This window comes from Salvelinus sp. IW2-2015, linkage group LG37, assembly GCF_002910315.2.
Source record: "Salvelinus sp. IW2-2015 linkage group LG37, ASM291031v2, whole genome shotgun sequence".
Lineage (NCBI taxonomy): Eukaryota > Metazoa > Chordata > Actinopteri > Salmoniformes > Salmonidae > Salvelinus > Salvelinus sp. IW2-2015.
The window spans coordinates 6,497,566-6,514,228 of NC_036876.1; the positions used below are offsets into that span (position 1 = coordinate 6,497,566).

Genomic DNA, 16,663 nt, shown 5'->3' on the forward strand with positions numbered 1-16,663 from the left:
ATGCCAAGTGACTGCTGGAGTGGTGTAAAGCTTGCCACCATTGGACTTTCGAGCAGTGGAAATGCTATCTCTGGAGTGATGAATCATGCTTCACCATCAGGCAGCCCGAATCTGGGTTTGGAAGTTGCCAGGAGAACGCTACCTGTCTGAATGCATAGTGCCAACTATAAAGTTTGGTGGTGGAGGAATAATGGTCTGAGGCTGTTTTTCAGAGTTTGGGCTAGGCCCCTTAGTTCCAGTGAAGGGAAATCTTAATGCTACAGCATACAATGATATTCTATACGATTCTGTGCTTCCAACTTTGTTGCAACAGTTTGGGAAGGGCCCTTTCCTGTTTCATCATGACAATGCCCCCATGCACAAAGCAAGGACCATACAGAAATGGTTTGTTGAGATCGGTGTGGAAAACTTGACTGGCCTGCACAGAAACCTAACCTCAACCCCATCGAACACCTTTGGGTTGAATTGGAACGCCGACTACGAGCCAGGCCTAATCGCCCAACATCTGTGCCCGCCCTCACTAATGCTCGTGGCTGAATGGAAGCAAGTTCCCGGAGCAATGTTCCAACATCTCGTGGAACGCCTTCCCAGAAGAGCGGAGACTGTTATAGCAGCAAAGGGGGGACCAACTCTATATTAATGTCCATGATTTTGTAATGAGATGTTCGACGAGCAGGTGTCTACATACTTTTGGTCATGTAGTGTATCTTAGATTCAAAGCCAGGAATACTGGCTTTGTTGCTATGGTGTCTCATGGGGGACAAACATCAGTAACTGCCACATCAAACTCCACCCCCCCAAGACTGAAATCTTGTTTTTCTTAATTGGTGCGTTTTGTTGCTCTTTAAGAACTCCTCCACGCCGTGATTACACTCTCTCCCTTCTCTCTCCTACCCAACTATTTGACACATGTCCACACATCTACAGTTCAAATTGGGGAACGGCAAGTGCTTTCAGCACATGAGTTTAATTGGAACGCATTAGATCCCCATACATATGTTTTAGAAGTAAACTAGGAAGATCATAGATCAGCATCCAAATTTTCCATGCAGGTCATATCGTCAAACATCTACAGAGAGATCTTCAGAGGAATACATGGAGGTGGAAATGTGATGTATTCCTATAGGGACCTCATTAGTGTCTATTGAATGTTCTAATTAACAAGCTACAGTGCATACATGTTACAAGTTTGGCTACTTCAGCGCTTCAACTATGTGAAAGGTGTCAGTTACTTGCTATCAATAACACTTAGACTGACTAATGGGAACATTTGAGAATCAGATGATGCCATTTCCTGGAAAAACAATTAGTCAAAAACAGCCGAAATCTGTAACTTAAGCAAATGTCTGAGTTACTCTTAAGTTTCAGACCAAAGCCCTTTATCAAGGAAGTAAAACATACATTATATCAGCTTGGCTTTGGTTTCAAACAAATATCCTCTCAGTGCAAATCCATTCCAGTGATAATGATCAATTTTAGCAACAATTCTGACATCGTGGTGCCAATAAGACATGCTACAGTATGACACTTAACTAGTATGGATGTGAATGTTCTCATTAAACAAGAGTTCTCAAGCCCTGGATGGGACTTGATTAGGTAAAGAACACTGCTAATGAAATAGCTAAGATGAAATGCTGCTCAGTGCACATCAAACATTTAGACATCTTGGAAATGTGTTATTATAATGTCCATGTCTTGCCTTTCAGTCACAGGGAAGCCTGGGCAAACAGGCAAAAGTGCATCCCAGAAAATGACAAGCAATTGAATATGTCAACAATTAAAGAGCCTTTTAAGTGTCCCATCAAATTGGATGAGTCTCCGATGCCTTATTATCGCTGTCATCTAGTCAACAGTATCGGTCTCCATGACGATACTGTAGACTGGGAAGACAGCTGTGTCATTGCCGACTCAAGCAAAAGCATACCAGAAAAATAGTCATTAAAACTAAATCAATGAAATGCTAATTTAAAAAAAAGAGTTAACTTGCGTGAGCTCTCCTAAAGCCAAATGATCTACCTTCATTTTGTCATTTTTAAAAATACAAAATCATGTAATTTTGGATGTTTTACAATGCAATTAACTTTGGATATTCCTATATATCAAATCAAAGTTTATTTGTCACGTGCGCCGAATACAACAGGTGTAGACCTTACAGTGAAATGCTTACTTACAGGCCCTAACCAACAGTGCAATTTTTAAGTAAAAAATAGGTATTAGGTGAACAATAGATAAGTAAAGAAATAAAAACAACAGTAAAAAGACAGAGAAAAAGCTGAAGCTGAAGTACCTTGGTCCATATCTGAGAAGTTTGTCCATAGAGAAGACCCATAATAAATACTTAAAGTCAACATTCCAAACAACATCATACATAGTGTATAGACTTTGGAGCTCAACAGAGTGGTTTGGTATTCAACCGACAGATCCCATACCTTGTTTGTACTTCAACAGTAGTTCCCATATCCCCCTCCGGGCGTATGGGTCCACCCCCGCTGTGGGTTCATCCAGGATGACGATGTTGGACCCTCCCACGAATGCGATTGCCACCGACAATTTCCTCTGCATTCCCCCTGAGAGAGGACACAGTTCACATTTGGTCACTTTCTGCTCCCTTCAAATGACACATATCCCCAATTCCAAATTGACCCCTGGCCCCTACACCCTAGACACTTGTGTGGTGGTTCTTAATGAATTGAATAGGTATAGGGAAACAGGTACGATTAGAAGAGGACTTTTTCTGCCCTTGAGAGAACATACAATTCCAAATCAACTTCTGGCCCCTAGCTCCTGGTATCTGTTTCTCCACCGTTCCCTCTGATAGGGTAGGTGGAATTTTAACCATATTGTGTAAAATGATCCAATCATTTCAGATCCATGCAGTGGGGCCACATTGTCTTCAAGTTTTATTTATTTCCTTTAAAATGTGTCAGAGTTAGACCTGAAAACCAGGTGTGTGGACTTCCTAGCTAATCAATGACCTTATTGATCGATACAGGGAAGAAACGAGAACCAAGAGACTGAAATGAAAACTAGCATTTACAGTGGCCCTCAGACTAGGCCTGATCAATTTTGACATTTAAAAAGCATATCTGTGCTCATTCTGATCAATTTCTTTGAGGTTTGGTCTTGATATCACTTACAGTTTGTCAGCTTTTTTCTTTCATAAAGGTTACGTTTTTGGTTGAAATCAAAACCAGCAGGTGTCTTTCTCAATAAGGATAGGAAAACACTGTCGTAGAATGGCAAGGTATGTACTGTAGCTAATGGTCAGTTTGACATTTTGCTACAGATAGTACAAGCACATGAAACAATTATACTATTGATCGACAGTGTTATTGCCAGTGTGAATATCACACCTTCCAAGCAGATTGCACATCACATACACAAATCCTATGCTGCCTGCTGCTACTCTGTACTCTATTTTACTCATATTATTATCTATCCTGATGCCTAGTCACTTTACCCTGCCTTCGTGTACATATCTACCTCAAATACCTTATGTTATTTATCCTGATGCCTAGTCACTTTACTCTGCTTTTATGTACATATCTACCTCTTACATTTGAGTCATCATTCTTATCAAGAGCGACTTATAGTAGTGAGTGCATACGTTTTAGTACTGGTCCCCCCAGTGCGAAAACGCAACCCTGGCGTTGCAAGCACCACGCTCAACCAACTGAGTCACACGTGACTATGTACCTATCCTGATGCATAGTCACTTTAACCTGCCTTGATGTATATATCTACCTCAAATACCTCATACCCCTGCACATTGATCTGGTACTGGTACTCCCTGTATGTAGCTCAATTCTTGAGTATTTTCTTCCTCTCGTGTTACTATTTTTCTTTATTATTATTATTTTATAACTCTGCATCGTTGGGAAGGGCTTGTAAGCAAGCATTTCACGGTAAAGTCTACACGCGTTGCGTTCGGCGCGTGTGACAAATCAAATTTGATTTGTTAACAAGCAGATACACAAATGGTGAAGAAACCCGATTGTGTATCGGGATAATGACTTTCCATCAGGCCATTAGGTCTGTCGTCTCATTTTTATTTGACATGTACTTTCCTCACATTAAAAAGGTTGGATGGAAACCTGACACAGAACAGCACAGGCTGACACTCTGGGAGCTGTTGTGAATGTGTCTTGTGTTGTGCTAATGTTGTGGAAATGTCAGACTAGATTAACCTTGAATGTCATATTTCAGTGATTTTGTTCACATGCAACCCATGACTGGAGCCAATTTATCAAGCATATTGTTTGCCCCCCAGACAATGGATTCTACACCTGCATTTCCACACACACGCATGCGTGCACACACAGTTTGACAAGTGGTGGCTCGGGGACAGAGTTACCTAATGAAAATGTTATATAAAGTTACATTTGTGCATGATCGCATTCCCTGGACACACGCACCTGACAGGTTCTTGGCAAACTCCTTGCGTTTGTGTGGCAGCCCGACATCCTTGATCATTTGGTCAATCTCTGTTTTCACTTCATCTCGGCTTCGTCCCTTTAATCTGGAGTAGAAGTAGATGTGTTCCTCCACTGTAAGGCTAAGAAGCAGAAAAAATGATTTGATTGATCAAATGTACAAAAAGTGGATCCAATATTTTCTGCATTTCCAGACAAGTGACAATAATAATAACAATAAAATGTTTGATTATATATTATTTGAAACATATATTATTTCATTGTGCTTAAAGTTACACGGGATAGTCACTCTTGAACTAAACTTCAAATGAACTTTAACTGCTATAACAAGATCATATGGTCCTTCATGACTCATAGATGACTTATTAGCGCCCATAAGTACCCTCATCATCAACTCTCAACCTGTCATATTAACACAATCCACACAACTCTGACACCACTGTTTCCACTCCAGCCAGCCGACTCCATTCATATGTCACAAACGTTTGCGGAATCATCTTGACTGCCAAGCCGGCGAGCGTATCTGTGCGTACGTTTTAGCGTCTAGCCTACTTCCCGTACACATGAATATTGAGAGCCCCAGTTTAATTATAGACACTTCAGTTCTGTTGGGATAAATATTAATGGCCATAATTTGCCCGGTATTCAGTCATAATCATGATGTAAGAGACATGAGGCGTCGGAGGTCGCAGGTGATCACTCAGCAAAGGGGAAAATGGAAGAGAACCCGATTATGAAAGGGCATAGCGAACAATGTCAGCCTGTGAGTCTGCATTGTGGTTGATAATGACACTATTAGAGGGAAGAAAGTGGATGGAATGAAAAAAGGTTAGTTTGAAGTAGGCACGAGGATGGGTGAGAACATCACAATGATTTGAGATGCAAGTTACTGTAGATGTTTCATTTGGAATACGTCCAACATTAACTGTGACATAACATTTTCATGAAAATTGTCTAATTGTAAACATGTTTCTTCCTGCTGAGAAGAGGCCATATAACCAGATTACAATCAGCTGGTCTCTTTTACACCAAGAAACCAAGAAGTCTTTTCATATCAACATTTAGAGACCACGGGGGTCTGTCATATTTCGGCTGTTATCTGTTCAGACCTTTGCAAAACGTCCTTATACAACCAGTGCACAACCTGCCCATGACATAGTGGTGTCATTGCAACAAGTTTTGCCTGCTGGGATATTGAGAGGTTATTGAAGAGGTGATTGAGCGATATCGATCCACTTGTTGAATGCCACTTACTCATTGAATAAGACATTGTGCTGAGGGCACATTCCCAGATGTTTTCTAATGGTGTCCATGTCTGTGCGGATATCATAGCCGTTTATTAGAGCGGTCCCCGACGTCGGAGCGAAGAGTCCTGTCAGGATCGACCTATAAGACAAAAGGAGAACAAGAAAATGTGCTGGGAAAGTGTGACGTCATTTTCACTTCCGTATCTATAGAAACGGAATCGAAAACCTTCATAAAACGCATTGTGTATAAGTAAATTAATCCACAATTATGAATATAATTTTATATACACTTTTGTATATCTTAAATAACCACATTTTCTGTTTTTTGATTATATAATCTGGAAGTCCAGTCAAAAACAGAAAAAGTGAATATGAAAGTGATGGCGGAAATAGACGTGACTTTCCCAGTGTATAAGAACTAATCAACAAAATGTGTCATGGTTGGCTAATCAATCAACAAAATTCACATATTTAATTGTGAGGATAGACATGATAGAGTAATCTCATTACAGCTGCAGTGAAGTTGCATCTTTAAAAAGTGAATTAACTGTAAACAGCTTGTGAAAACAATGTAACCCGTCAAGTATAATTCCCTCTCACTTTCCACTCGCAGTTTAGTCATCTTTCAAACTCATCACAAAGTAAGAGCAAGATTTTATTTTATGTGTACTTCATTATTTCAAGAAGAAATCAGAGTTAAATGAACTAGATGAAACAAATGTGCAAATCATTGCGTTTATTTTTGTTGCACAATACATTTGAAGTACTATGTAATGTGTCCTCATGTGCTACCATGGAGAGCTGCCAGTTTGTAAGTCCTTTCCTCACCTCTCCACTGTAATAGCTGTGTGTTGAGCTTTCTGGGGCAAAATGGCTGCTGTGGCATCACCCAGGTGGGTGTTACACATTGGCAGTGGATGAGGTGAGTTGCATTCATACAATGATGTAAAGCTCTAAAAAGGGGAAATCCACTCAAAAACTCTCTTTAGGTATTTTTTTCAGTTTTTGAGGCAATTTTCCCTTTAAGCTTTAAAAACCTAGAAGAGCACTACATAAATTCAGTCCATTTGTATTATTGTGTTACTTACATGGTGGTTGTTTTTCCTGCCCCATTGTGACCAAGGAAAGAGGTGATGTGATTCTCAAAGAAGTCCACAGTTAGTCCATCCACTGCAAGCTTTTTCCCAGTTTTATAGATCTTTACAAGGTTCCTGATTGAGACCCCTGCCTTCATATTGAGTGGTGGCTTTTCCAAATAATCTTTAAAAAAAAGAAGACGTACCTTATTCTCCTCATGACAAAATAAGGAATGTGACAATATGTCACGTGTCATTAATGCATATATAGATAGTAAATAACAAATACATGTGCCTGTACAGCTCAGTAGGTAGAGCATGGCACTTGCAACGCCAGGATTGTGGGTTCAACTCCTGAGGCCACCCATAAGTTGTTAGGCCCCTGCCATAAGTAAAATATATGCACAGATGACTAAGTCGCTTAGGATAAAAGTGTCTGGCATATATTATTTAAGTGATAATGTCCAAGAAGCCGGTGATTGGAGGATATAATTGGCACGGTTATTGTTAGGCCCGAGACAAACACTGGCTTCGGGGGCATTATCACTTTTATACAACAGGTTACCAACATATTCAAATAATGATTGATATATTTTCATTAACTATATTTGTATTCATTTATTCATACTATTTCATCCTTCCATGAGATATAGTCCTGACACAAATCTAAGGTTGCTACTGGCTGGTCGTTCGTCCTATCGGTTCGGCCCATTCATTAAGTCGTTGTTCTGTATCTATGGACCCAGTCGTTCGTCCTAAGTGTTCCATTGCCATACTGGTTGGCAACGTTCTTATCCCTTGCTTGCTAGCTAGCCAATTAAGGCTAATTTACAGTCATGTCAAACAGTGCAGACAGAATAACAGAAAAGTAGCTGAATTTGCTGTTATTTTTTTACCTGTTTTCTAATGACATTTATTTGGATACATCCATAACAATAAAGTAATGACTCGTGATTTCGCCTGGTATAGAAAACGTGCTCACTTGTCAGGACACTGTTGTTCAGAGGAGCTAGCCAACAACACAGCTACAGTAACACAATCACTTCTAACTGATGCTGGAAAGACAGCAAATAGCTGCGTTTCGTGTGACTTGTTTTCTATTGGCATTTCTTTGTATATATCCATAAAAATGATGCCAGATGATTCATGATTTCGACTGGCTGGGAAAAGATGCCTGCGTGTCTGTCTCGTCCTGACTCCCAACACCTTCATTACTATGGGACAGCTGGAGATCAAATTTCAATATTGAAACAATGTTGCAAATGTTGGAGAGACAGACAGCAAGTTTTATACAAATCTCCTCTGTTGAAAACTAAAATGTTAGTCTAAAAGAAATGTGAGATGATGTCTCGATGCTTTTTATAGTGGTCAAGTTTGATGAGACAGTGGATTGTGCAGTCAGATGGAACAGAGTAAATAGGCATTTTAATGTCATAGATTTAGCCGGTGGTAATTTGTGGAATAGACACCGGCTGGAATGGGGTTATAACCAATCAGCATTCAGGATTAGACCCATCTGTTGTATAATATTATTTTACTATTACATTAATAAAATGAAATTAGACTTTTGATTCATGTCCTCAGAAAAGCTACATAATAAATAGTATTCCACACAGAATCTACCCACAGCTCAATAATTATATTTCCTTAATTACATAAAAAAAGGTGTCTGCTATTATAACAAAAGGTAATTTATATACATTTTTATGTTACCGGTGTTGTGTGACACAAATAACAACAATTCTCAGAATAACACAATCAGTCTTAACTTCATTAGTGACACTGTGTCACATTTCCTGTTGGCTACCCCCTTTCTGCTGTTCCCAGGAGCAGGTGTGAGGCTCACTTAGCACCTTCCATGCTCACTTAACATAGGCAAATCATGTTTTTGACTGCACTGGGCCTTTAACATTTACTAATGAGGCTTTGACTTTCCAAGCTCAGCCTTGTTTTTCCCCAACCATTCTCTTTCTCCATTATTATCCAACACACAACCAAGGTGGTAACAATCAGGCGTCTAATTCTAATTAACTAGACTTATTTAGATTGCAAACAGTCTGTGATTGTAATGACCTGTGTTAAACCAGACAAATGAATAAATGTTGCGTAATGCCTGATTGAATAGATCCACTATGGGATTGAGTGTGTGTTTGTGCAAAGGTGTGTGCATGAAAAACTGCCTACTATACCGGTGTATTCAATGGGGTCCTTGAACTGACTGGGGTCAGCATTGGGCGCCGGTGAAGTCCCACACCAATAGGAGGCGGTGAATGGGAAGTACCACGGCTTTGCTATTCCATATTGGCCTGTGATCAAGCATGGAGAAACATCATTCACATTTTAATAACAGCTTGGCTTGAGGGATGGCGCTTTGCAGTGCATATTTCCATCCAGTAAGACTGGCACAAATCCCCCTTTTTTTTAATTAGAGAAGATGAGATGAATACATTATGGCAATCTGCTGGGATATTATATATATTTTCTGATTATTGACCAAAGTTGTTTTGGCAAGAGAGGAGCGTATCAGTTCTGTGTACTCTGTGGATTTCATAATTACAGTATAACATACAGGTAACTGCCAAAATAAAGGAAACACCAACTTAGAGTGTCTTAATAGGGCGTTGGACCAACATTGGCATTGCCATGGTAGCCAAAATAATGGCCTACCCAGCATTTTTATACATGATGAGACGTTAATTGATTAATTAACTCAGGAACCACACCTGTGTGGAAGCACCTACCTTCAATATACTTTATATCCCTCATTTACTCAAGTGTTTCCATTATTTTGCAGGTACCTGTACATTTTGTGTATAAAATATACTGAACAAAAATATAAACGCAACATTTTCAAAGATTTTACTAAGCTACAGTTCTTATAAGGAAATCAGTCAATTGAAGTAAATTTTGTAGGCCCTAATCTATGAATTTCACATGACAGGGCAAGGGTGCACGCACTAGGGAGCCATGTCCAGCCAATCAGAATGAGTTTTTCCAGACAAAAGGGCTTTATTACAGACAGAAATACTCCTCAGAAGGGACTGGGCAAGAGGGGTTACACATGGTTTGCGGTTGTGAGGCCGATTGGACGTACTGCCAGATTCTTTAAAACAACAACGGAGGCAGCTTATAGTAGAGAAATTAACATTAAATTCTCTGGAAAGAGCTCTGGTGGACACATCTGGCATATGTGGCATTGTGTTGTGTGACAAAACTGCACATTTTAAAGTGGCTTTTTATTGTCCCCAGCACAAGGTGCACCTGTGTAATGATCATCCTGTTTAATCATCTTCTTGATATGCCACACCTGTCAGGTGGATGGATTAACTTGGCAAAGGAGAAATGCTCATTAACATGGATATCAAATTTGTGCAATGTTTTTTAAATAAAGTTTTTGTGCATATGGAAAATGTTGGATTTGTTTTTCTTCAGCTCATTAAACATGGAACCAACACTTTACATTTTGCATTTTTATTTTTGTTCAGTGGAGTTTATCATACTTTACACACTTTTCCCCCAAGATCAGAGTACTATATTCATCACAACCCAGTGGGCACAGACGTCAGTTCAACGTCTATTTTTTATTTACATTTGGTTGACTTGACAACAAATATAAATTCTACGTAAAATCAAAGAAACATGTCACCATGTCATTGGACATGTCAATTCCCTTATGTTGATGACTTTTTCAAATCCAATCAGTTTTCCATGTTGATTCAATGTCATTACATTGAAGTATTTCGTTGAAATGAAGTGGAAACTGTTCCCTTTATGTACATTATGTTCATATTGGTGGGATAATATATTTATCCACATTACCAGTCAAAGGTTTGGACACACCTACCCATTCAAGGGTTTTGCTTTATTTTTTACATTGTAGAATAATAGTGAAGACATCAAAACTATGAAATAACACATGGAATCATGTAGTGACCAAAAAAGTGTAAAACAAACCAAATTATATATTATATTTGAGATTCTTCAAAGTAGCCACCCTTTGCCTTGATGACAGATTTGCACCCTCTTGGCATTCACTCAACCAGCTTCACCTTGAATGTTTTTCCAACAGTCTTGAAGGAGTTCCCACATATGCTGAGCACTTGTTGGCTGCTTTTCCTTCACTCTGCGATCCAACTTATCCCAAACCATCTCAATTGGGTTGAGGTCGGGGGATTGTGGAGGCCAGTTCATCACTCTCCTTCTTGGTCAAATAGCCCTTACACATCCTGGAGGTGTGTTGGGTCATTGTCCTGTTGAAAAACAAATGATAGTCCCACTAAGCCCAAACCAGATGGGATGGAGTATCGCTGCAAAATGCTGTGGTAGCCATGCCGGTTAAGTGTGCCTTGAATTCTAAATAAATTACCAACAGTGTCAACAGCAAAGCACCACCACACCATCACACCTTCTCCTCCATGCTTCACGGTGGGAACCACACATGTAGAGATCATCCATTCACCTACTCTTCGTCTCACAAAGACACAGCGGCTGTAACCAAACATCTCTAATTTGGACTCATCAGACCAAAGGACAGATTTCCACCAGTCTAATGTACATTGCTCGTGTTTCTTGGCCCAAGCAAGTCTGTTCTTCTTACTGGTGTCCTTTAGTAGTGGTTTCTTTGCATCAATTTGACCATGAAGGTCTGATTCACGCAGTCTCCTCGGAACAGTTGATGTTGAGATGTGTCTGTTACTTGAACTCTATGAAGCATTTATTTGGGCTGCAATCTGAGGTGCAGTTAACTCTAATGAACTTATCCAGCAGAGGTAACTCTGGGTCTTCCTTTCCAGTGGCGGTCCACATGAGAGCTTGTTTCATCATAGCATTTAATGGTTTTTGCGACTTCACCTGAAGGTCTTTTCAAATTATTGACATTTTACGGATTGACTGACCTTCATATCTTAAAGTAATCATGGACTGTCGTTTCTCTTTGCTTATTTGAGCTGTTCTTGCCATAATATGGACTTGGTCTTTTACCAAATAGGGCTATCTTCTGTATACCACCCTTACCTTGTCACCCTTACCTCATGAAGCTGGTTGAGAGAATGCTAAGAGTGTGCAAAGCTGTCATCAAGGCAAAGGGTGGCTAATATAAAGAAAATATGGCATATATTTTGATTTGTTTAACGCTATTTTGGTTATTACATGATTCCATATGTGTTATTTCTTCACTATTATTATACAATGTACAAAATAGTAAAAATAAAGGAAAAGCCTTGAATGAGTAGGTGTGTCCAAACATTTGGCTGGCACTGTACGTTACTAATCAACGACACTTTATCCACTAACAGATGTCATTATCTACAGCACTCACAGTCCATACTAGGACCATTCAGGAGAATGCTAAACTGACCCAGGGCCACAGCTTGGGGCAGCTTCACCATAATGCTCACTGTCCATATTAGGACAGTCACACCTTTACGGAAGTTGTGTCAGATTCAGTTGGAGTTGGAGAATCCTAATATGGATGCCGTACAGTGAGCATTACGGTGTACACTAGGGTGAAGTTGCCCCTAGACACCGATCTTGGGTCAGTTTAGCGTTTTCTCCACTAACGGTTAGGATTGGGGGAGGGGATTCTAGATCTGTACCTAGGGGACACTTCACTCCGGATGAGTGCATTACTGATGGCGTTCTCATGAATGAGTTACCTGGGAAGACGTTCTCGATGTACCACGTGAGCAGCCAGTAGATGAGGGCGTCGACTAGCATCATGATGATGGACACGATGAAGCTATACCGGTCTCCGTCTTCAGGATTTTGGGCGATGTTACTCCACTGAATACCGATGCCCTGCTCCTCGTACTTGGCAAAGTTCTCACAGCCATACCCGAAGGCCACGCACGACAGCAAACTCTGGAAATGGATGCAGTTAAGATGGTTATTTCAGACTGGACATCAGGATCGCGTCAGATCATCAATATCAACTTCAACATCAGTGTGGCAGAGCACGTCAGGAAGTTCAAGGCAAAACAATTAACTTGTACAGGATATGCAACACTGTCATTGAATTATATTGTGTTTGCTGATTCTCATTCTAGTCTTTGTCTATGATCAGTACATGATCTAGCTTTGGGAAATTGTGGTTGTGTTCAATAGGGCAAAATGTAGGATCTAATTGTTCTAATTGGGCAAATTTCACCCAATTTTAAAATGTTTCAAAACGCTTTCTACCGCTTTCTCCCTCCTGGTATGTGGACACACTAGTCTAGCTAATCAATGTAAATTATTGATAAATAATTTCCTTTAAGTACAAAGAAGAAGAGAACATCAGCAGACAGGACAGCGGCTTTGAGGACTGGATTTGTGCAGCCCAAGAAGTTCCAGCTGGTCAAAGAAACAAATGTGGATGGCAAGTCATGTGTGTCAAACAAAAGCGTGTTACATCTTTCATACCGTAGGAGAGCTAGGGAAATGGCAAATTATGCTTTGCCCATGACACATCCTCTGGTACAGCCGATCACTCTCTTCTCCATGTTGTCTGCCAGCTGTTTGGGCATGCTTCATTTACCCCAAGCGTTTAAGCCCAGCCAGATGCCACAAACAAAATACCACTCAAAAACGGTATTTTGGTATTTGCTCCATTAGTCCACTGTTGATATAATATTTAGCATGTCAGCAATCAAGTGTTCAAGATATAGAACTTCCATGGACTAATGAAACAAATGTGACCTGTTTAAAGAAGCTTGGCGTATGTCACATATCTCTACTTTTATCCAATGTAAAAAAAACACAATTTCAAATGTTGCTTCATAAGACTGAATCGAGGCGGTTGGTCACAAATACCAAAAGATAGTTTTTGAGTGGTATTTTTTTAAATAAAGCCTTGTAGACCAACACATTATGTACAACAGCACCAAAAAAATATCAATATTCGGCCTTCTCTGTCGCATCTTAACCGTCTAAAATCGACAACTGCCAATGTCTCCAAGTGAATGAAATTCTGACATTGACAATAGGGGCAGTTACAGCCCCACAGTCACCCGAGGTCTGATCTGACCTCTGTCCGCAGTCTCTCCATGCACAGCCCCTGGCATCCATTCAACTGTCCCCCTAAGCCCAAGGTCGGACACGTTCGCCTGCCAAACAATAGGCAGCCAACCACCAGACAATGGGTGACGGCAGGGCAGTGAATGACCCCTCCGTGACCTTTGAGTGACAGGCTGACAGAGCGACGGTGCGGCCAGTCTGACTTTGAGAAGGGCAGACGCAGCAGAATCAAACACAAACAGACCACCCGCTATGAAAACACGTCAACATGACAACACGGAGGCCACAACAAGCACCCAGCCAGCGCAAAAAAAAGAAGGAAAAAGTTACTAGCTCTGTTAGAGAGCTCGCACAGACGACAAACAACGTATTTACATCTGAGAGGAGGAGGATCCTTAGTTTGTTTGTGGAGAAGGTGAATCAAAGGAAGAAACAAATAAACTGGACGCTGGAGAGATAATTGGATTTTGTATTTGTGCTATCTTATTGCTGTCCCTGTGACATCACACACACAGCCAATACCTTTGCTTAGGAAAAATCCTTGAGTCACAACACTCTCATTAAAATATACAATATTTTTCATTATTCAAATGCAGTGGTATGAATATGATATCAAAGACAATACGCACGCACAATACTGAGCGGGTGTTGTGTTTTCTGTGTGTGTGTTTCTCTGTGTGTGTGTGTGTATCTGTGTGTGTGTATGTGTGTGTGTTTCTCTGTGTGTGTGTGTTCTCTGGTGTGGTGTGTGTGTGTGTGTGTGTGTGTGTTGTGTGTGTGTGTGTGTGTGTGTGTGTGTGTGTGTGTGTGTGTGTGTGTGTGTGTGTGTGTGTGTGTGTGTGTGTGTGTGTGTGTGTGTGTGTGTGTGTGTGTGTGTGTGTGTGTGTGTGTGTGTGTGTGTGCGCGCGCCTGGGAACAATGTACCTACACATCCCTACACTCTAATAAATAAACTATAGGGATGGGCTGTAAGTCAACGTGGTCAGAGGAACACTGTTCATGCAAATGAAAGGAGTAGCCTTCTGTCTAAGCAGGGGGAGCAGAGGAAGGACATCTCAATGCCAAGGGCACAACTCCACAAAAGCACTTGGCTGAGGAATAGTGCACGGAATAAAATAGCTCTGTAAAGCAGTGTTTTTTTCTCCCCTCATGATACAATATATATGAAACACATTTAGGCAGAAAAGTGGAGATGCCATGAGGAGAACTGGCAACGTTTACACACAAGAACACAATAAAAACCCTGACTACTTAGCACACAAACTACTCTCAGATGAGATCAATTTGTGCTGTTGTGTTGGCATTACTTGTTTGAATGCTGGGTTTAAAGGAAGTAGTGTATACCGGCATAAAAATATACACTATATATACAAAAGTATGTGGACACCCCTTCAAATTAGTGGACTCGCATAATTCAGCCACACCTGTTGCTGACAGGTGTATAAAAATCGAGCATACAGCCATTCAATCTCCATAGACAAATATTGGCAGTAGAATGGCTGTACTGAAGTGCTCAGTGACTTTCAAAGTGGCACTGTCATAGGATGCCACCTTTCCAACAAGTCAGTTAGTCAAATGTCTTTCCTGTTAGAACTGCACCAGTCAACTGTAAGTGCTGTTATTGTGAAGGGGAAACGTCTAGGAGCAACAATGGCTCAGCCGCGAAGTGGTAGGCCACACAAGCTCACAGAACGGGACCGCCAAGGGCTGAAGCACATAGCACATAAAAATAGTCTGTCCTCGGTTTCAACACTCACTACCAAGTACCAAATTGCTTCTGGAAGCGCAAGAACTGTTCGTCGGGAGCTTCTTGAAACAGGTTTCAATGGCCAAGCAGCCGCATACAAGCCTAAGATCACCATGCGCAATGCCAAGCGTTGGCTGGAGTTGTGTAAAGCTCGCCGCCATTGGACTCTGGAGCAGCTGAAACGCGTTCTCTGGAGTGATGAATCCCACTTCACTCCCTGGCAGTCTGACAGACTAATCTGGGTTTGGCAGATGCCAGGAAAATGCTACCTGCCCCAATCCATAGTGCCAACTGTAAAGTTTGGGGGAGGAGGAATAATGGTCTGGGGCTGTTTTTCATGGTTCAGGCTAGACTCTTTAGTTCCAGTGAAGGGAAATCTTAACGCTACAGCATACATTATCGACGATTCTGTGCAACAGTTTGGGGAAGGCCCTTTCCTGTTTAAGCATGACAATGCCCCATGCACAAAGTGAGGTCCGTACAGAAATGGTTTGTGGAGACCGGTGTGGAAGAACTTGACTGGCGTGCACAGAGCCATGACCTCAACCCCATCGAACGCCTTTGGGATGAATTGGAACGCCGACTGCGAGCCAGGCCTAATCGCCCAACATCAGTGCCCGACCTCACTAACGCTCTTGTGGCCAAATGGAAGCAAGTCCCAGCAGAAAGGTTCCAACATCTAGTGGAAAGCCTTCCCAGAAGAGTGGAGGCTGTTATAGCAGCAAAGGGGGGACCAACTCCATCTTAATGCCCATGATTTTGGAATGAGGATGTTTGACAAGCAGGTGTCCACATGCTTTTGGTCATAGAAAACACACAAAGCATTGTCAGATGCCAAAGTAAGATATATTTTCACGCCACGTCTTAATATCTCAGTTTTGATAAACAAGGAAACATGGTTCTACATCGAAAGATGTGTCTAGGCCTCACTGCAATGAAGATTAAGAATTGCTGCGTCTGTGTCTGCAGAACGGACGGCTCCAGGACAAATGATCCTGCACAGAACATAAAGGTCAATCAGAAACGCTACAATCAAAGTTGAGCATGTATGTGCTATTTTTCTTTCTTTTTTATTCCAAAGGACAGAATCCCATAGAAACTACCCAATGGGTTTATTCAGTCACACTTATCCGCTTTCTCAAGTATGTGTATCATAAAGTCTTGAGT

General features: G+C 41.0%; 1 pseudogene; it reads right to left on the reverse strand.

Moving 5' to 3' along the window:
- LOC111960328 (phospholipid-transporting ATPase ABCA1-like) overlaps positions 1–16,663 on the reverse strand; it is a 232,665-nt pseudogene that overhangs the window by 135,737 nt on the left and 80,265 nt on the right.